This window comes from Neophocaena asiaeorientalis, unplaced genomic scaffold, assembly GCF_003031525.2.
Source record: "Neophocaena asiaeorientalis asiaeorientalis breed wild unplaced genomic scaffold, Neophocaena_asiaeorientalis_V1.1 scaffold684, whole genome shotgun sequence".
NCBI classification, from domain to species: domain Eukaryota; kingdom Metazoa; phylum Chordata; class Mammalia; order Artiodactyla; family Phocoenidae; genus Neophocaena; species Neophocaena asiaeorientalis.
The window spans coordinates 5,350,066-5,373,509 of record NW_020174048.1 but is presented as its reverse complement, the minus strand read 5'-3'; positions in this window follow the sequence as shown (position 1 = coordinate 5,373,509).

Below are 23,444 nucleotides of genomic sequence, written 5' to 3'. Positions count from 1 at the left end.
AAAGTTCTATGTGAGTAGAAATAGATCAAGTGATTTTTGAAAGACGTGTTCACATGACAAAACAATATGTATCCTTATTATATTTTGGGAGTGAAAGCACTATGTCCCTACAGATAGAGAATCACGCCACACAAAAAAGCACCATATTAGACCATTTTTTGGAAGAAACTTTGAAAATAACTATGAAAAATATGTTTGAAAGCTCTTCTGAAATTTTCAAGGGTACTTTTAAAGAAATGTAAGAGGAATTGAAATCAGGCATAAAACAATCCAGGGTACCAGTCAACAGTTTCTCATTTTCTTTGGTGTTTTGTTTTTTCCAGAAGTGTTTCTGCTACTTGTAAGATTGCCACTTTAACAATGAAAACAGGATGGACTTTTTCATCCCTGACAGTCAGCTCATATTGAAATTTCTCCTAAAAATGTTGATACTAGATTACTAAGTCTTGTAAGTATCAGATTGTAATTTCATAGTCATCAATTAAATTCAATAGTGTACTTTGTCACCAAAACTAATGACAATTTATATGAGATGATGAATCTGAAAAAATATTACGGAAAGCTTAAAAACAGGAAACAATTTTTGCCGCTGTCCTATGGTAAAATATGTCAAAACACTATGATTTACCACTGTCATATAGTAACATGTTTCAAAATGCTGTGATAAGTATTAGTATAAAAATAGATCAATCATTACATGTAGCTTGCTGTGAAGTGCTTTCCCAAACCTGTTGGTACAAAAAGGGATAAAGAATGAAAATGCCCTTGCACTATGTGTTTTGCATAAGAGACACTAAACAAACGTCAGATCTTTTTCTCCTCCCCAGAGAATTAGCAGAACTAAACAACTTAGGACAAGTTAATGTATTTATATAACCCTCAATCTATCCATAATTTTGATGTTCCTGGGGGAGACCCCTCCCTCCCTCCCTCCTTCTCTCTGTATGTTTTGTGTGTGATTCTCATTATTTGGAAGACCCTGCAAATTTTATATTTCTATTATTAATTGCAAAGACTGCTTTCTTCTGTTAGTTGAAACAAATATTATGTTTACTGAGCACCAATAATTTATCATTACTTGTCTAAGGTTTAAATGTACAAAGACACAAAATGGAAGAAACCCCTGATGGGAGGCACTTCTAATGGTAAAACACTTGGATGAAGATTATTTCAGGACAATGTGTTAAGTGCTAGGGGAAGGATAGTGCCAGGTGTTAACCTTTTATTTCAGTATATGTATCTATCTTTGCCAAACTAATTCAAACACTTTTGTGTCATGCTGTATTACCATCACTTATTCCTTCATGGAGATAGCAGAGCTAGTTTTCTCAGTAAGATACTTCTGATACTTATAGCCTTTATATGATACAATACAGTTATTTATTTATTGGGCTACGTCCCAATAAATCTGTCCTAAGTTAAAAAGAGCTTAAGTTGAAAATGCACTTAATACATGTAACCTATCTAACTTCATGGTTGATCCCAGCCTACCTTAAACGTGTTCAGAACATTTACATTAGCCTACAGTTGGGCAAAATCATCTAAGGCAAAGTCTATTTTATATAAAGTGTTGAACATCTCATGTAATTTATCGACTAGTGTACTGAAAGTGAAAAACAGAAAGGCTGGCTGGGTGCAGAGTGGTTATCAGCGTATTGGTTGTCGACCCTCGTGATCGTGGGGCAGACCGGGAGCTGTGGTTCACTGCCATTGCCCAGCATCACAAGAGAGGATGGGACCACATATCACTAGCCCAGGAAAAGATCGAAATTCAAAATTTGAAGTACAGTTTCCACTGAATTCGTATCGCTTTTGCACCATCATAAAGTCAAAAGATAAGTTGAACCACCTTAAGTTAGGGACTCTCTGGACTTAGAACACAAATTATGTACCATATAATCAATAATTCCTATAATGTAATGTACATATATTTTAAATTCATTTGTAATGCATATTCTTACAGAGTTTTGGCACTTTACACAATGCATTGACTTTATGAGTAAGTTACTTAACAAAGCAAATTATGTATTTTCATCACCTCATATATTGAGTGGGCATGCGTGTATATCTTTTTTGAAAGACATGCAAAATGTTGAAAGAGTTGTCAATTAAGTTTATTTATAATATTTTTCATGACTTTTCCCCTCTGCTATTAAATCTATAATAACATGTAGTACATACACTTCATGTTTTAATGACATCGGCAGATGTAAGCATTTAGTAAACTGAATTTAGAAAACCAGTGAGATAAATAGTAAAATACAAATACTCATTCACTTCAATTATTTGAAGCCCCACAGTTTGAAAATGTTGACAGGGAAAAATGGCCTTTGCCCTGAAGTATGGGAAAAGAGTGATATATTTGCATAAAGTTTCTAGATTCTGTAGAAACTGAAGACACTTTACAAGGTTTTCTAGGGTCAAGTGTTAAATAAAACAAATGTAAAGCAATAGACACAGTTGGAGTTTTGTCCAGTCAGTGGTGGATAAGCTATCGTTTCATCATTTAGTCCTAAAGGAAAAGTTGTAAAAACAAGAAGCACAGCTCATTTTCTTGTAAAAACCTAACTGTTCTATCAAGGAAGGTCAGACAATTTTCACCCCAAAGAGTATCTGTTTAGCACAATGCAGTTAAATATATAGCATGTGTACATGAGGCTCACTCACCACCCGTCCTCAGTCTCCTCACAAAATAAGCCAAGAAGCTATCAGTTTAAGATGTATATGAGTTAGAAATAAAAAAAAAAATGACTGCACTAATCAAAAACATAGTGGCTGTATATTTCACTCCTATGCTATTGTTTGTGTTTGACATATGAAGCCATTAAACACAATTTTGAAGGCAGAGCAAGGCATCAAGCAATTAGAATATGGGTATAGCGCTTGCACAGTTATTTGTTTTTCTCATGACTAAGACATCAGAATGCCTTCCAAATATCCCTAGAACACCAGTGCTCCCTGATATTAGCATTGGGTGGGTTTCTCTAGGTTACCTCTTCCTCCTGAAATGGGAAAATTACTTGCTTTTTCCCTTACTCGTTAGATATATAAGAGTTATAACTTTTTGGAGTTTAGAGATAAACATCTGAATTCTGCCACATTCACGCGTGGGGCCAGAGGCGTCACTGCAATAGACGAAGTCCCCATTTCCTTCTCTATGTAAGGTAAATCATATCTACTTCATGGGGCTGCTGTAAGATTGACTGAAATATCAATAATATGTATGAAACATTTTGGGCAATGTCTGGCAAATTGAGTGCTATCATTATTATAAAATTGTTCTGGTTAGAGTGTCCGCTCATCACTTGCAGTTATTAGAGAACTTCCATGGGGTACAAGACATTTAGATTTAAAAGGATCCTCCTCTAGAACAGGGTCCTGCAAACTATGGCCCGTGGGCACCATCTGTCCTTATCAGGCCTGTGAGATAAGATTGATTTTAAATTTTTAAATAGTTGGGGAAAAAACACACAAAAGAATAGAATTTCATGACAGGTGAACATCATATGAAATTCTAATTTTATATGTCTATAAATATGTATCCATAAATAAATATATATAATATATAAATAAACAGTGTCCACAAATAATTTATTGAAACACAGCGCCCTTCATTGGTTCGCTATTGCCCGTGGATTCTTTCATGAGACCTTATGGTCCACAAAGCTGATACTATTTACATCTGGCCGTTTCAGAACAAGTTTGCCCCAGAAAGACTGTGAGACGTTTGAATTACCTGAGGCAATTCTGTAAACTTTCTGTGAAAAGTGAGGTTTGAATTAAGTGATTCCTCAGAGACCTTCTGACCTGGTACTAAAAGGAGGGTTTTCGGGGCCATAAATTAGGTGATCTCTTTCCTTGCTTACTGAGCTCTGTGATCTTGGAGAAAGTCTTTATTTCTCTGTCGTTCTTTTTCATGCCTAGCTACCTTAAACAAGTATTTTAAAAATTGAATGTTATTATAATGTGAAAAACTCTTAGGCCAGTGACTGACACGCAGTTGGTGCTGAATAAAAGTCATGGTAGGTAGAGTACAAAACACTATCCCATAGAAACATGGAATATTACAACTGGAAGGAATATGACCTTCGTATTTTCTAAATCAGGTATAAAAAAATTCCAGACAGCTGACAAGTCTTAGAAGTAGAACTGGGAATGAAGACTACCGGCTCTTAATATAGTAGTAGTCATTTTGAGTGATGTGTTTACTATCCTTCTTCAATTCACCAATACTGAACCCTACAATGGAGATGAAAGGAAGAATTTATAGACTTTTTGAATGGCAGGGTTTGCCCTGTATCTTTAGTGGGACAAGAGGACTGTGCAAGAATCAGAAATTTTAGGATATTTAGAAATTTTAGTACTGGCATTCTGACTTCCCAGAAGAAAATTCTATGAAGTTACAGGTTTAGCCCATGTTTAGTCCACTCCTATTAGAAGCTTTCATGGTTGGAGCTTTTCTCTTGATTTTTATATACAAGAGGAAAACGCCAAAATAGTATGGTACTATTAAAATTGTTGGTAAGGTTTGGTAATATTAACATAATTTTAACAATGTGATGTTCTGTAATTTTTACTGTATGATCTAGAGACCATCAGATTATTTCAAATATTCTGAAACTATAATAAAACAAACTATTCAATTGCTTATAGCAAGGCTAAGTTCAAAATTAAGGAAACATAAGTGTCAGTTATTCACAAAATATAATTAGTCAGAATGGGACGTTCATTCCATCCTCTGTGAGTTCATTGTATCTTTATGTTTTCAATATAATAAATGATCATTACACAGCATTCAACACATGCCTATATAATAAACGTGCTAAAGTAAATAAATTATGAGATTAAATTTATTTTATTTTTAGATTAAGGATAAAATTATGATTTTCACAACAGAATTTGGTTTAGTCAATATATCTGTGAGAAACTAATTTCATTAAATGTTTGGTGAAAATTTAATCATCATGGTTGTTTTTAAAGTGGCTTTTGTGAATTGATCAAAACGAAAATTCATGGGAGGAAGTTAAGTTTTAAATCAACATAATGTGCTAACTAGAAAATTCTGTATATTTTCTATTATGTACTGTGTGTATTTTAACTGGGTGCACTGATTCTAAAGATAGTTATGAGTGAAGAGGAAGAATCCAAAGAGCAATATGAAAGTATGGACAATCAAATATAATAACTATTTATTAATGAGCTTTATCAAAAGGTTTTAGCAAGGTTGAACTTCCAATAGTACAGAACTTGGAACGGTAAAATATTTTCCTCAGTTGTACACAACTTTTAATCTTACTCTATGCCAATGCATATTGGCACTTTATTTCCTCATTTTTAACCACTTACATTTTAACTGAAAGTATTATTCTTGATTTTAGAGTTCAGTGGTTTATTTTTATCTCTCAGCAAAGAGGCTTGGGTTTGAATCCCATCACGTCGGTAGAATCATATCCTGGGATTTTCTAAGGAAAATATCATTCTGGACGTTTTCGTGAATTTAATTTGGAGGCACCTGCTGAGTTCTCAGTAGAATAGTTGATAATTTAGAAGCCATTTCTCCAATTTTTTTAAGACAATCAGGAAGAGAAGAGGAAACTTTATTATACGGTCTCTTTCTCATTCTTCTCCCATAACAAATAGATCTAGAATGAGTCTTGGGGGTAAATATCTGAAAGAAATGCTAGAATTTAAGACAGTATATTAAAAACATAAGTCTAGCAGAATTTCTTTGTCAAGTTTATCCTATAGGTTCTGAGGTTAAGAAAAAATATCAAAAAAATAAAGGTATACATCATATTTTTGTAAGGAAAATGATATCCTCGGTGGGTACATTTTGACAAATTTGTTAAACTAAGTATATTTATCCAAGATCCAAGGACTCTTACTTTCCCCTAACCTAAGCTCATTACACTAATTTCAGTTGTGCTTTGTTATAAGAATTCTCAAGATACATAAAACTGAGCTACTCTAAAAGATCAGGATGGGATGAAAATCAGTGTCTTTATGAGGCAAAAGGATGGCTTAATCATTGGCAAGGATCTCACATGTGCTTTTTATATTACAGTTGCCCTCATTCTTCATGTGTCACTCCAAAAATTTTATGAGAATATTACTTATACTATCCAAACACATCCTCCAGTCCAGATATAAATTTTCACAGGATGACCATATACTTAGAAGTTCTTCCATTGATCCCTGAGCATGTCTCCATATGCTTAGCAGATTTGCTCCTTTACTGGGGAGAATAATGTATCCACTGCTGAAAACTTCTTGTTCCCTATTCAATGTGTATTTGGTTTGCCTCTCTCCCCCCACTGTGCATACAGATTATTCTGCTGCTAATGCCTGACGTGCTGTCGGAGGAGCTGAAATAAGACATGATACATGAGACAGAAGAGAAGATATACCTGGGAAGGAGAGCTTCCAGGACAACTTAGAAAATAAACTTGAAACAAATCCCGCAACGATCTTGGAATCACATGCTGTGAATGTCTGGTGAAACTATTGTGTGTTTGCTCTGTCTCCATAAATTTACTGCAAATACAAAATTTACTGGAAACTAAGAAGCAATGTGATTTTGAGCCCCCCCCCTTTACCTATTCCAATTTTTTGATTGTTTCAATTGTCTTATTTTACTTCAGTACTTTCAATAGCCAACTGAAGCCAAATTACTCAGTTTTGCAAATTTGTTCTCTGTTTCCAAGCTATCTTTGGATTTGGGGATTAGAGTTGAAAACTAACTAAGAAAAAATGGCAAAAATACGTTTTTTAAAACTACCAATCATATATTAACTGAATTGACTTCAAGACGCACTTAACAGCCAGTTTTGAATTAAGTATAGTGATACAAACAAAAATGAATAAACAATTTGATGATTTCAGGGCCTCAGAATTCACCTGAATCAAACTGAACACAAAATGTAAATACAGTAAATAGAGTGTGATTCGTCTTTCAGCTAAGCATCTTTTCCCTGTCCTTAGTAAATACCTGGGTCGAATACTACATACTTTAACCAGTGCCTAGTTGGATCATTGTTACATAGTTGCTTTCCTAGCCTCAGTTTAGTTCTCTTTAGTGGCCTCTTCATGCTCAAATATGATGTTCCGGAACCATCTTTGGTATTTGGCCATAAGACATGCTGTTTCATTTATAAAATCTTACTCCAGCCAGATGTTCAATATAGATTAGGAACATCCATCATATTTTGAAAATTCCTTGCAATGAGCTAGACAAGAAATCTGTGTACTCAAAACTAATGTAAGCATGAAGTAAGATAATGTACTTTGCTTTAGCATTCATACCTATTCTGGGTCAATCAAGATATGCCAACATTTGAGGAAGCAACACATGAGCATTTGAATAAACATAATGTTTTCAATTTGCCGCATCATATAATGCGAAAACGATGCAATTACATGTCCAATCTCTGAAGACTTTCAAAAGTATCATCAGTTATTCATATACACACTAAATATTTTTAAGCTTCATCATCACCTGAGCTAGTCTTCCCCTCGATCTTCTATATCAATTCAACCATCAAAATTATATTTACTGTGCTTTCAAAACAAAACTCATAGATAACCCTTCTCCTCTGAGGAAGAAATCTCTACAGGAGTTTTCTGAAGCATCCTTCCATCTAGATCCCTGCACTAATGATGTAAAAAAAAAATTCTTAAAGAATCTTTATTGATTTGGCTGCACTGGGTCTTAGTTGCAGCAGGCGGGATCTTTAGTTGTGGCATGCAGGCTCCCAGTTGCGGCATGTGGGATCTAGTTCCCTGACCAGGGATCGAACCTGGGCCCTTGCACTGGGAGCACGGAGTCTTAACCGCTGGACCGCCAGGGAAGTCCCCCTACACTAATGATCTTAAACTCCAACAGCCTCCTGTTTCCGGGAGCTGAGGAGCAGTGGTCCCAGCCTTAGTTGTAACAGCGCAGAGCTTGCAGGCCCTGTGAAGGTGGCGGTAAACACCCACCTCCTGCTAATCATTACCACGTGCAATTGTAGAGTCGGCTTTGCCAGGTCTTTGCAATTTCAAAAGAGTGCAAACTTTTTTGTTGGTGGTGTCATTTCATTACTTTTTTGGGGTCAAACATTTTATGGGCCGGTTCATCTCTGGAAACAATAGCTACCAGCTTGATCTCTAGCTCCAACTGCCTCAGATGGACATTCCCCTCTTCTCTGTGTCTGATAGAAAAGGATGCCTGATTGATGCTTGGAAAGACTTCTCATTATCCTTGAGATCAAATCCAGCCCTGCTAGCCTGGGCTCCATGGCTTTCTGATATCCTCTGATACAAAATCATCTTCCATCCCCCGCAGTCAAGTCAAACTTCTCAGATGAGACTGCCTCATGTTTTTTTCACTTCTGTTTTCCTTATTCTTTCTATTTTTCCTATAATAGCCCTCCTCGCTCTGACTTCTCAGTTCAGCTGCTTCTTACCTTTGCTTTTAATATCAGCCCAAAGCTTGTCCAAGCTATACTTTCTCTGACCCTTCTGACCCTCTTCCTCCCTCCTTCCTTGAAATCCCTTCACCATTTTTTCCGTACCATATTCACTCGACATCATTTAGAAGAATGACAGAATTCATAAATTCAAATGGAATTTGGGCAGACACAGTGTAGTCCAACCCTTTCACTTTACACTGGTCCAAACACAAGAACAGGCTTGTCTAATACAGAAAGTTAATGATAGAGAAAGGACTCCAATCCTGCTTATAATTGGTTTTTCCATTTATCTTGTCTTGTCAATGGTATTCGAAACTCCTCAAAGACAAAACCATGCTCTGTACTTCTTTTAAATCCACATGATGACAATACCAAAGGCAAGTTGCTATGAAAAACTTTTAAAAACTCTGAAAAGCGGAAGAATTCTTAGGATTTTGCCTCCAATTGAAGCATGGACATTCAATCAGAGACAAAGGATGGAGCTCTTCTCTACAGAGGGGTCAAAGAGCGATGATCTGCGAGACAAAGTCAATGTTGACTTTGCTGCCATTTCCCATCTCAACTGGGTCCAACATGCCTTTCCATAGCCCTCCCTCTGCATAGCAGACAGCTGAGCCCAGGTGCCTATAAGTTTCGATCATGTACTTAGGAGAGTAAGTGATGCTGCAGTGCTGCCCTAGGCTACTGTGATTACTTCGCAAGTGTGGCTAAGGTCGGACTGAGTTATTTCCTACCACTTTACGTGGCTATAGTGGATATTTCATCTGGAAAACTAACCACTTTTATGGTTAAATGTGGATTTGTTAATGCAAATCATAACTGTTTACTAAGCATTCTAGTAACTGATAAATTTGAGTATCATAGTTGTATATGTATCGCATTTAATTAGTGTGTGTGCACAAAGGAGATCACGATGATACACTTTATTGAACTTGCGGATTTGTTTAACCCTCCAATTCCTTGACCCTTTCAGACGTTGTTTCTCAGTACAACTATGAGTAAATTCATGAAGCCTGTGTTAAATATTATGTCCCCAAGTATTATATAAACACTGTAATACCTGTCTTGGTTATATGAAACATGCTTTTCTTCCTTCATGCTTTCTGAGAACAATACAGAAAGAAAAAATGGATATAGACTTTAGAACTAGTCAGGCCTGAGTCTGAATCCCAAATCCACAATTTACCTGTCTCTACAAATTACAATCTACCAACTATGTTACAAGAAATTGTTTCCCTAGTACACACTGTATATAACACTAGTATCAAAATAATGATTGAAAACACTAGTCAGTTGCCCTCCCCGTTTGCCTTCAGCGTTTTTCAAAACATACTATAACTTTACTGCCGCTGTCTGTAATGTGGAAATAGGCTCATTTTCTCTATCAAAAACAAAACAGGGGAATTATAGCTAGAGTGACTTAGATTAGATAATGGAAAGGACTTCCTGGATGCTTATACCCATCATCCCCAAGGTCAATGAAGTAGGGGCTTTCATGCTCCTGATGGGAATTAGTGAGAAAGACACAATTAACTTAAAAAGGTTCCATTCTCTGGGATGATTTAAACAAAACTGTGTGCCTTACTTTTTCTACTTCTGTCCTAAGGCCCAGCTACATTTTAAAGGAGCCCTGTCATTAAATGATGACACATAATATAGTTTTAAAAAGCACGAGATTGGGAGTAACATATACACACTACTATATAAAATAAACAACAAGGTCCTACCGTATAGCACAGGGAGCTATATTCGATATCCTGTAATAAACCATAAGGGAAAAGAATATGAAAAAAGAATGTGTATATATATGTATAACTGAATCACTTTGCTGTACACCTGAAACTGACACAACATTGTAAATAAACCACACTTCAATTAAAAAAAGCACAAGATGAAATGGAAAACAACAAAATATAGAAGCACAGTCCTGTGATCTTGAAGTGAGCCTATAAAAAATGAAAAGGAGTCAGATTCTGTTTCTGCAGCTCACATATCTTTTATTCTCTCTCCCATTCTCACATCAGGATTTAAAATTTGAACATTATATTGTGCTCCACTCATAAGGACACGCAGGAAAATGGAACCCCGCACATGGCCTCCCGCTCCTTTTGTTAATCTGACAAGGGCCGCATGTTGGAGCTAACAGGCTATCCTGTTCTTATCTTCCAGAATTCACATGTCTCAGAAAACCAGCAGGCCGCAGAAAAACCACCTGGATGCCGGCCACATCTCAGGAGCTGAGCCAGGCTTTGGTTCCTGCCCTAGAATTTCCTGACTCGGGAGGAAAAATTCCACACTTAAGCCATGCTGTCACTTAGATGGGTTCCATTGTGATGGCCTATCTACAAACCAACATTTTCTGAATAGGTCCTTGTTCCATCTGGTGCTTTCCTGAGGCAGTTTTATCAGTGTTCTGATGTACAGTAACCTGATAAGCCTTTATTTAGCATCCATGTATCACTCCTTAACATTTAAGGAAGGCTGCTGGCAGCCAGGCCTTGCCCACTTGGGTAATGATAAAGTGTGTACCACTATTTGACGCAGATTAACCAGGTATCGTTTTGGCAACCTTAGGTCTCAAGATTTAGTAAGACTCTCTGCAATAACGTCAGACTCTGGAGTACTGACTATTTATCTATGAGAAGGTTTGAACGCTTGTAAATTTAGGTATATGTGTAAGTTTATATCTCACACACACACAAAATCAGCGTTTGATAAAATTATGTTAGCTTAAATTAATATATCTTTTTTTCCAATTTTTTAAAATTGAAATATAGTTGATTTACAATGTTGTGTTAAATCGATATGTCTTAATAAGAAAGATTTACTCCAGGACATAAGAGAAGTTAAATCTCCAAAAGTCAAGCTTTAAAAAAAAAAAAATCTTTTATAGTGACTTTGCCTCATACCTAAGCTATTTGCATTTTAAGTGTCTATAAATTAATGATGTTCTGAAGTGTTACGGTCAACATATTTTTGTGGTTCGGCAGATTAAGATCTGTGTCAAAAATGTTGAGAGACACAAACACTTTATTACTTGAAAATCATGGTATAAAATAAAAAGGTATCAGGTGAACACTGAAAACAGTTTTCTGATCCAAAATTTAACCTGAATCTTGTACCCCTGATGGAGCCTACAGAAGCCCATGAGGGTATTATCAGGATGTTCTTAGATCGTGAAACATCGTGAAACAGCTCACTGTAATCACACTGTGAGAGGTGCTCATTTTCAGTCATTCAAGCTTGGTAATGGGCGGCATTCTACTTAGAAGAAATACCCTTCAAACTTGGCCTTGAAGGGTACGTGGTCACTTTCCAGGCGATAAGAGTGGATGGACACCCTGAGCAGAAGGTGCAGACAGGTCAAGCATGGAGGCTTTGAAGAGAAAAAATGTATTCAGAGAGCAGCCAAGGCTGCAGTTCATTGCTGAACAAGAGCCATGTTAGGACCTGAGAGTGCAAAAGCCACGGCCACATCCTCAGGCCCCTGTTGTGTCCTGTGACGGAGCTTTTGACTTTACTTTGTTCATAGTGGGGAGTTTCACTCATTTGTAGTCAATCATTTTAAGCCGAAAATAAAACCAGTGTCACCTGGGAAGCTGTTTGAAACACAGATTCAAGCCCACCCTAGACCCGCTGAGCGTGCAACCCTGGGGGCGGAGCCCCGGAACATTTTTTTATTAAGACCTTCAGGTGATTCTGATGCTTCCTGTGCTCGGGGTTGTTTAGCCAGAAACCTAAAAGCAAAACAACTAAAAACCTTGCCACAAGCTCCGATGTAGACCGACTCACTACTCTAAGTACAAAGGCACGTGCATGAATTCTCTACGCACGCATGATGGAATGTGTCCACTGAGTTGAAACTACCCTAACCTTGTATTTAAACGCTACTGGCCTTCCTAGGAGTTAAAAATAGTGATAATGTGTACGATACTTCAGGTTTGTCTGAAGAAACTATGAGCTTAGGAAGGATACATCTGGTAGCAGTGTTTCCCAGGAGAGGAGATATTGCCATTTTGTACAGATCAAGACCTCATTTTCATTTTGCAGACCTAACGTGAGTAGTGAGAGAGGTTTAGTCCACTTGGCCCTACCTTCTAAATTCTAACAGCATCTCAGAACTTGTTATACTCGACACAGGCATACCATACATCCAAATGCCTCAGGAGAGCTGGGGAGGGCAGGGGACAGCCAAGAGGCAATGGCGCTGCCCTGATGGGGAACAGAGACCCCTGGTGAGAGCACTGTGGAAGGGAGAGTCCACTGAGCTGGTCACAGGAGAGTTAGGGTATAATTTTCTGGCATAAACCCTTTGCGCCTTGTTGCTTCACTTGTGAAGTTTGGACTGGATGATCACTGTTAGCAAAGGACGTGGTGCCTTGCTTACTGCAGGGCGCAAAGTAGGATCTCAGTAAACCTTCACTAAAATGAACTGGACATGTGTACCATCCCATCTTGACTCAAAACCGTTCTGTTAAATACAGATTACAGGGCTTCCCTGGTGGCGCCGTGGTTGAGAGTCTGCCTGCCGATGCAGGGGACACGGGTTCATGCCCCGGTCCGGGAAGATCCCACATGCCGCGGAGCGGCTGGGCCCGTGAGCCATGGCTGCCGAGCCTGCGCGTCCGGAGCCTGTGCTCTGCAACGGGAGGGGCCACAACGGTGAGAGGCCCGCGTACCGCAAAAAAAAAAAACCTGCTTCTTCATCGGAGATAATCTGGGAAGGCCTGAGTATTCTGTTCACGTGGTCAGGGGAAAAGCTCATTGTGATTGAAGCAAAACCCACTTTCCCATGGGTCTGACCTTACCTATGCCCTCGGAATGTAGCTGTTTCTTAAGCCAGATGGGTTATGGATAAGACTGGAGGTTAAAGGCTTATGAAAATTAAAACCCACCTGAAAGTCAACTGATGGTTCTATCTTAATTATAATTATAATTATAAGCACAACAGGAAAGACATTTGAGAGCGAATTGCATTGTAACAAATCTTCAAGTATATATATATATATGTATGTTTACATGTTTGTGTGTTTATGTTTAAAAGCATGTGCATATGTGTGAAGGTGTGAGTATATTAAAACCAGAGGTGATCTCTATGTATATGTATGCTGTGAAGCTAGGAATGAAAATTAAAAGAAAAATACATCATCTTAGAAAATATGTTTGTTCATAATTCACAGCCACAGCAACAATTAGGCTCTGGGTTTTGTTTCTTGGTTTTGTTTTTTTACTTATTTATTTATTTATTTATTTATTTATTTTGTGGTACGTGGGCCTCTCACTGTTGTGGCCTCTCCTGTTGCGGAGCACAGGCTCCGGACGCACAGGCTCAGTCGCCGTGGCTCACGGGCCCAGCCGCTCCGCGGCATGTCTCAACCACTGCGCCACCAGGGAAGCCCGGTTTTGTTTTTTTAAAGTAAAGTATAGTTGGTTTACAATATCGTGTTAGTTTCAGGTGTACAGCAAAGCGATTCAGATATCTATCTATCTATATATCTACTTTTTTTAGATTCTTTTCCATTATAGGCTATTAAAAGATATTAAGCAGAGTTCCCTGTACTATACAGTAAATCCTTGTTGTTTGTCTCTTTTATATACAGTAGTTTGCATCTGCTAATGCCAAACTCCTAATTTATCCTCCCCCCACCCCTTTTCCCTTTGGTAACCATAAGTTTGCTTTCTATGTAAGTGAGTCTGTCTCTGTTCTGGTTTTGACACGTCAGAGGGTCAGGCAATGTCACTGTTTGAGTTAGAGCTTTAGAACCAAGACTGCATGCACTGTAGACTAAGCAATAGACATCCACAGAGAAGTTTCTAATTTTGGATTTTATATTAGTACCCAAGGCCTCATAAAGCTGTGGGAAAGAGAGATAATAAAAATAACATGGAACATTTAAGATTATATATTTCCCAGTTCTTACATATTTATATCATCCTAATTTTCCATCAACACTCTTGACTATACTTTTATAGAAGTTCTGGCATAAATGAAGCTTACAGATTCATTTAAGGAATACTGCATCTTTAGCTGAGAGCACCTTAGCATGAATTAGGTAGGACAAATACCCAGACTGGGTTCTACTAGCTAATGGCTCCAATTAACATAATTAATAAGAGAAGGGATTTAACAACCATAAGAAGTGAAACTTGTCAGGCTGGTTCTTGGACAGAAAGCTTCAGGTCATCTTTAGTAAAACTAGACAAGGAAACAATATCAAATTAAACCAAAGTATCCTTTTGTGTGTTGAAACTTTGCCCCTCCTTTTGTGTATACAAGTTATGGACTCATGGAGTTTCTTTCAAAGTCCCATGTTGCCTTCCATAATCATTTCCTCTAATTTCTTTAAAGGTGGAAAGCACTGTTTTTCTTGTTTTACTCAATTCAACACTTTACTGTTTGCTTTCACTTCTCTAGAAACCTTTTACATGTGTTTGGCTTATCCTCTCACTACTAATACAATTTCTTTGTGGAAAAATGTTGGGTAAGGCTTTTGTATCTACCACAGAAACTAAAGAGTACCTGATACATGGAGGATATATGGAAAATTAACGCTGTGAAGAAAAAAATATCTGTCACACCAGAATATACTCTGTATTCATTCCAGAAAGCTTGTTAATTATCACTTTGCCCATAATATTTTTATGTATATGCATACAGAAAACACAAGCTCTCAAATACACCTCAAATACAATGAGGTCAGTATCACAGGCAGACATAGGCTCCAACAATCTTTAGTGACGTTTTTACAGCCTGCTTGAATGGGAGTGTTTGACTTGATAGACGCTGATCTTGATCTACGTACGCAGCCATGCAATTGAGACAAAAACCTAAGATACGCTGATGACTCAAACTTGGTCAAAAACTATTATTTCGTAAGATTCATCTTATCAGAATAATTCTTTAGGGCCAAACAGTGGTAACATTCAAAATGGTTAAAATGTACTCTTGCTCCATCCCCCCCATTCTTGCATTCCTCTCCTGTCTTCTGAGGTCCTCTCCCCTCTGCTCCCCTACAACCCTTCTTATTACTCATAGCTCTCTGCTCTGGTATTTCTCCCAGGCACACTTTTCCTTTTATGCCAGAATAACTTCTCTCTCTGCAACCACTATCGACATTTCTATTCCCTTAATGGAAATTATATCAGATGTGTGGAGAAAAGTAATCTGATTTTTAAGCCATTTCATGTTAAAATGAAGGTGACTTTTCTATGGTGCTTATAATATACCAAGGGGTCCCATGCGTTTTAAAGGGGACATTGGTAGACTCCAATAAATCTCTACCTGGAAGAACTTCCTGAGGGACGCAAAGCTATCTTGCTGCAGTGGAGACTTCTGGATTGTTTTTACTCTGCCCTGGGCAAGGGAACACCTGGTCAGGTGTAAATCTGACCTTGCAGCTGGGCCCTAATCCATTCAGCAGATGGTGAAATGGGTATAAATGCTCACTCTAAACTTGTTATATTTGTTCAAACTGTTTCATTCTTTTGAAAAACATAAAGCACTTAGAAATTCTTTTTAAGGAAGTCTGCATTTCTGTACATACTGATTCTACCACTTGAATGTCCCCTTCAGCTATTGAGATGGAGATTGTCTTTTAAGATGTTCAAGTGCCAACTCCTCTGACAAAATCCCCATAGATGAACTGAGCCAGAACTGATTAATTTCACTTAGAAATATGGAAAGGCAGCGTTCACATTTGTTATTGTCTACCTTGTATTATAATTTAAGTAAAACTACTTAAGCTCTTAAAGCCATCCTTTTGGTCAGCTATCGTTCCCTAACATTTGAAGGAATCCTAAAAACAAAAGAAAATAAAGCCTGTATTTTCTTTGATTGTCATTAGATAACTATTTTTTGAATGTTTTCAAAAGTAACTATTTTTAATACTGAAAATGTATAAAATATATTTCTACCTCACAAAAAAAACTAACACAGCAAATGTTGGCCATAACGTTCTATGACACGTACAAGAGTAGACAAAAACTCCAATGTTGCATAGTGTTTTCAGTTGTATTAAAATTTCTAATCAAGCGTACAGTATTATCTGTCCTGTACTGTATTAAAAACAAAAAGTAGAGATCACTGAAAATTTTGATTTAGCTGTTATGAAACACACACCTTCTATGAAAAGTCTTCTGCATCCAGAATGAGGCCATTTTACCCATTAGTGGAAAATAAATCCATTTTGCCCTTTTTTTTTTTTTGGTTCATTTTCATCTCGGTGAAATAATACAAATCTTGGCCCGCGGCATTTCCTGTGGCTTATTAACCAGCTGGACCTCAAGCCATCATGTCCTCTCGGGCAACCATTAGTTCCTGGGAAACACTCTTTGCCTTGATCATTATTGCATAATTAAGACAATTTTGTGTTCCTTTAATGTAATGTCAGTTATTGAGGAGAATGTAATACTCAAAAAAAGTGATGACATTGCTTTGTACAAAAAAGAAAAAAAGCAAGTGAGCAGTCCTAGGAGTTTTTAAATAACCGTCCTTCAAAAGAAAACCGACATCCAAAGTTAAGTTGCTAAAGATCTTATTTCAATATTCTTACTCGCAGATAATCTGGCAAAATGGATAAATAAAGAATCCAACAAAGGAGACACCTGCCTTCAAATAAATTGTTACAGAATAGGCCCAGTCCTGTGGACTGTAAGAAGCAGTGTTTGAATAGCATCCCCAAATTTAAGTAAGCAGCAAACGAGCAGCCAAGAATATGTATTGAGCTCTTTTGGTTTTTTTTTTTTTTTAAAAAAAAAAAAGACCCTTCTCTTCTCTTATTCCTTCTCTATTATAATCAATGGACTTATTTTGCATTAAAAAGATGAGAGAACAAAAGGGACCCTATTGACACAGACGCACCATTCTACAACTTCGGCCATAAATCAGAGGAAGTCAAAGTGCAAGAAGCTGAAATACAGGTGATTTAATCAACTTTAAGAATATTCTGAAGGAAAGAAGGGATGAATTTCTAACACAGGAAATGCTTCTGTGAGTTCTCTTATTGTAACAGGTTCTGCTTAATGAAATAGGCAGGCCTCGCACGGGCCAGAAGAGGTGGAACTGTCGAGTGAACTAAGAAAAAAAAAAAGAGGGAAAGAAAGCAACTGAAATGACTCTTTTCCTTACAAAGGGAGGCGAGAACTTCAAATGAACAACCTTGTCAAGCTGTCATTTGACAAGGCAAGATCATCAGTGTAGAGAGTATAAATACTGTGTGCGTTTATGGTTAAAATTCAAGCTTCTGAGAATTTGCTTTGGGCCATTCTGTAACAAGAGATTCCGGAAGAGTGCTCTAGTGACCACTCCCCTCCCAATATATAGAGCTGGTGAGATTTACGTGGATTTTCTGCACTGGAGTAACTTGCTCAGTACTGGAACAGACAAGGTCACATCCTGAAGGGGTAGGGGGTGGACAGGCCATTTCCAGTTGCATACTTATTTTGTCTGGTAGTTTAGTGTTATACACATATCAAGATCAGCTGCTGATCTTGTTGGAAATTTTAGCAAGCAAATTCCAAAAAATCTGTTAACAGATTGACAGAGGTCAAGTGAATCTGAGCCTCTCCAACTACTCTCAGTTCACTGTTGTCCCTTCAGCATCCTGTTTGTCTGTCTACCGTCTTCCAGAAAGTCAAATTCATTCATTTCTGTTAGAGCTTGGCCACTGTGTGTTTGTATTTAAAGCTGTTGATAAAGCATTTAAAGCGATTTTGTTAAAAATCGGTGCAGTAAAACTGATTAAACATTCTTGGGTGGCTGTTTAACTTGTTATTGTAGCACAATACATTACGTGGCAGATCATAACCAATGTGTGTGAAATAAATAGACTGTGGTTTATTTTTAAGTATTTTTTGTTGACAGCCCATCTAAAATTGTTTTGGTGTTAATAAATATGCTGTGAAAAGGACTGGAGAGTTATAAATATTCATATGACTTTACACATTTATCTACTTTCCAAATTCACAAGTGTGTCCCTCAAAACGTGTGTGCCCAGTGAGTCAGCAAACCTAGCTCCAGGTGTGACAGTCACAAGGCTTTCCTGTGATTTCATCTCATCCAGTCAAGGCAGCTGTAGAGGATCATTCTGTTTGCCTTTGCCTGTTGATCTCTTCCAACTATGACTACGAGTTCCTCAGGCAATTAGCTTCGTGCTCTTAAACTCTAAAATCATAACCTAAAATATACACAGCCTGTCTCTTAAGATAGCAGAATAACCTTCTGCAATCACATGCCCCTCATAATACCTGATTGGATATATCATCTTGACAGTACTTACTACTTGATTGGATCATAAATGCTTCTAATCACAATCTCACTTTCACATTTTAACCAGAATAGACAATGTGAAAGGTAACCTCCCTTGTCAACCCTACATAGTTTAAGCAAATAATATATAGATATCATAGACTGGGATTTTGGGATTAGCAGATGCTAACTATTATATATAGAATGGATAAACAAGGTCCTACCGCACAGCACAGGAAACTATATTCAATATTCTGTGATAAACCGTAATGGAAAAGGATTTAAAAAAGAATGTATACATATGTATAACTGAATCACTTTGCTGTACAGCAAAGCAGAAATTACCACAACATTGTAAATCAACTACACTTCAATAAACTAAAATTTTAAAAAGTAAAGATAGTAGATATAGATATTGATAGCTCAATTTGGGTATATGTTTATAAATACTAATGTGAATTATAGATACCCGCATATGTTTTCTAGAGCTTATCTCTTTTTTTTTCTTTTTATTCACTTCCAGAGGCTTACGTTGGCCTTTATCGAGGCCCCAAGTTACACCACCTTGTGCACCCGGCCCCTCCTCTGAAACTTCTTGCTGCACTGTGTTGTCTGTTACTGGTGATTCCATCATTCCTCCTCCTTGAATCTCAACCTATTCCAACAGCTTACCTAGATCAGACACAAAGCTCATTGCAGTTTACATGGTCAGCTGTGTTTAAGAAATAGAAAACTAGAAATAGCAGGGATCACCATATTCCTCCAAAAGGACCGACTTGTACATATCATGACAGCCCCAGTGTCCCCAAATGGTTCCCTCATTATAACAAGTGAATCAGTCAAGACATAGAAACTTAAGAATCAGCCACCCTTAGAAAAAATGAATTGACAACCCTGAGGCTTTAAAAGTGGTGTTATCTCACATTCTTCTACTGAAATGTTGCCTTAAAATATTTACATATTTTAAAACAGCTTTATTGGAGTATCATTGCTTTACAATGGTGTGCTAGTTTCTGCTGTATAACAAAGTGAATCAGCTATACATATACGTATATCCCCATATCCCCTCCCTCTTGAGTTTCCCTCCCTCCCACCCTCCCTATCCAACCCCTCTAGCTGTTTGCAAAGGACCGAGCTGATCTCTCTGTGCTATGCAGCTGCTTCCCACTAGCCATCTATTTTATATTTGGTAGTGTATATGTGTCCAGGCCACTCTCTCACTTCGTCCCAGCTTTTAAAGCTAATTTTATGTGGAGGATGAAGAGGCATCCCTTTACCATTTATCTCCTAAATTTCGAGACTTGAAACTAAGTTCTCGATTGTATTCTCCCCAAAGTTTACTTGTGCGAAAGCTTTTGAGGCGAATAACAGGGAGAGCTTAAAATAAATTCCCACCAGGAAATGATTTGTAATGGAATTAAATGACATAGCATTTCCTATCTAAATGATGCACTGGTTCTATTTGAGCACAAAGAGAGAGCCCACCATTATGCATATTGATTAGACACTGCAGAAATTTTAGCAAAATTGGAGTTTATTAAAAAAATATATGTGAAATATTAGGAGTTAGAGTACATTTAAGTCAGATGTACTTTCCCTAAGATAAAAATGGCTGTTTCTTGCACCCCAAACACCACTTATTTTTGTTTTAGTGGTTATTGATTTCATCATCAGTGCTAGTCAGTTACATTACAGCTACAGCTGAGTTATGATAACTCATAAAAGAGCCAGAGTGGGAAGACAATGAGCTTTCCAGATATTCAGGGAGATGCTTTTCACTCAGCAAGACAGACAGTATTTTCTGGGTTTGGTGGCAACATTCTCTTTGGTATAAGTATTGACCTTCTGGTAATCCTAACCCAGTCTTGTTTATTAAGGACAAGTATCATTTGTCATTTTGTATGCAGAGAGAAATAAAAGTTGCAGTTAAAAGCAGATCTCCTCAAACTGCAGTGTCATGGAGGTTACTAAAAGTCTAACTCTCTGGCAGGGCTTCCCTGGTGGTGCAGTGGTTGAGCGTCCGCCTGCCGATGCAAGGGACACGGGTTCGTGCCCCGGTCCAGGAAGATCCCACATGCCGCGGGGCGGCTGAGCCCGTGAGCCATGGCCGCTGAGCCTGCGCGTCCGGAGCCTGTGCTCCGCAACGGGAGAGGCCATAACAGTGAGAGGCTGGCGTACCGCAAAACAAAAACAAAAGTCTAACTCTCTGGCAGCCAACAGCATAAAATGATCTTTCAGTTTCTTCACTGTGTATACATTTGAGAGAGTGTCTTAGAGTCACATTACCATGCAGAGCTGTTGTTCAGCCTGCAGGCACTGGAGCAGGTTCTGACTGGGTAGTCTCCCATGCTGTTTGGTTACTGCCCCTCCTTGTACCAGGTAAATGCTTTGAAATACTTGTCTACCCTCTAAAAACACAATCAAGAAGTGACTGTCAAGCCCTCTCCCCAATGCCTGCTGCTGTCCTCTCTCTCCTGGACTCTTTTTTTTTTTTTAATTGAACTAGTTGATTTACAACGTTGTATTTAATTTCTTCTGTACAGCAAAGTGACTCAGTTATATATATGTTCGGACCAGGGCACGAACCCGTGTCCCCTGCATCGCAGGCGGACTCTCAACCACTTCGCCACCAGGGAAGCCCTCTCCTAGATTTTTGAAAGTGCCTAATGTGCTAATGGCTTCCCAGTTCTTTGTGGATAAATTCCAGACTTCTTGCCTAACCTAGCCCCTGGCTTCTTGAGCATCATCTCAAACTGCTGTCCTTCACCCCCTCCTTTCTCCTCAAGTGTGAGTTCCTTTCCATTCCTTGAGTGGGTCCCACTCCTGGTCTTTTCCACTATGACCTCTCCTGGAATGCCCCCTACACCCTGCCCAGGTGGCCCCGTATCCTACAGATTTCCTTCAGCGCAATCAATAATTCTTCAGGAAGAGGGAAAATTTCCCTCATTTCTACTTTAAGCCAGTTTCATTGACTTAAGTCTCTTTCCTTCAGAATCCTCATCTAAACTTGAATCAAGTATACATCTATTAGTGTGATCATTTTATTGATATTGTTTTCCCAGATAGGACTAGACATTTTACATGGAACCTATTCATATTGATCATCACTGTAAACACAGAGCCTGGGGAAGTTATTACATGGAATGGATGGATATTCAATCAATATATGTGCTATCAAAGAACAAGTGTTTGTCCTTATGAGGAAGCAGGGTTTTATAGCATGTTAACTCATTATATTTTTATATAGGAACTGACTTTTATCTTTGCAAACAAATTTTAGCTTGTCACACTATGGTTGATTTCTTCCATTAAGCATATTAATTCTGGAATTCAGAAATACAGTGATTGGCTTGATAAATAATCAATGAGTCATAAAGATTAACCGGGTATACCAAAGCAGTATCCCTCCCTGGCCCCCACCCAAGAAAAATACATATATCAGGCTTTTCAGAAAACAGTTTTTCAAATTTAATTTTAAATTATCATTATGATCCTTCTAAAGGGCTAAAGAGAAATCCAAATATATGTGATATTTTCAAAGCTCCCATACTACAAGCTTAATGTTAGAGAATGTTAACCGTCTATTAAATGTTATTGGAACAGCAGAGTAATAACATTATGAAAGAATATGGTTTTTCTCCCTCTAAATTCTCAATGGAGTCCTAAATAAGTCACTTAAATAAAACTACAAAAATTAACTTACTTAACTATAAATGTCACATTAGCTATTGGGTATACATGAAGGTCTGCAGAAGAATGTAATATATTAAAGAAACATTGGGTTCTTTATTATTCAAATACTATGCAATAAATAAAATTGCAAAATTATTTTTTACTTTAGATTTTAGGACAAACCAGTAAAAGAGATTAGTCAGGGGTGTGCGTGACCTTGTATAGGTTAAATTTAGCCTGCTGTTTTTATATCAAAAATACAGTTCTGTAAGATCTGACAGACCTGAAGACGTACACATTTAAATGGACAAGATCTTGTCATTTGTTTAATCCTTGGTAAAGTTTCAAAGTATTGCTCTTTTGGATTAATTTTAAGTCTGAAGGATTCCATTCAAATCTTGAAATGTCTTTCGACATTATATTTGAAAACGTGCGTGCATGTGCATTCATGAAGGGCAGAGACATGATGAATGTTCTCATTTGAGTTACAACCAAACACAGCATAGGCAGCTGCCGTGAGCTTTGTTATTACAATTTTGTCCTGACATACGACTTGCAAAATGTTGAGAGCATTAAAAGCCTGCACCATCCAGTCTCCATCACATTCAGCTACGACTTTCCCCCTACAAATGACACAGAATAGCACATAAGATGATTCAGACTTATGCATCCTCAGCCATTACTGGATTACTTTCTAAAACCTTGATAGACTTTCCAGAGCATTTTTGAGACACTATCTGGTCAAAAACCCTATGCCCAGCACACTGTTCAGTTTCTCTTCCTGTACTCAGATATATTTCAAAAGAATGGACAAACATAAAGAGTCATGTTTTTAAAAAAATATCCTTTTCAAAGTTGAAAGAAATTTTTTATCTCAAAATGTCCTACTGAAATTATGAATGTAAAAATCTAAAGGCATATGATTCTTTAGACGGACATTAGACTTATTCTGTTTAGATAACTAAGTATATCCCAGAAGCATCATCTCACCAGGGGTTCAAATCCTTTCTTCAATAAGTTGCACCCTCCCATCAAAAATCAATGTTTACCTCTCAAAGTCAGTAGGGGATTTTACT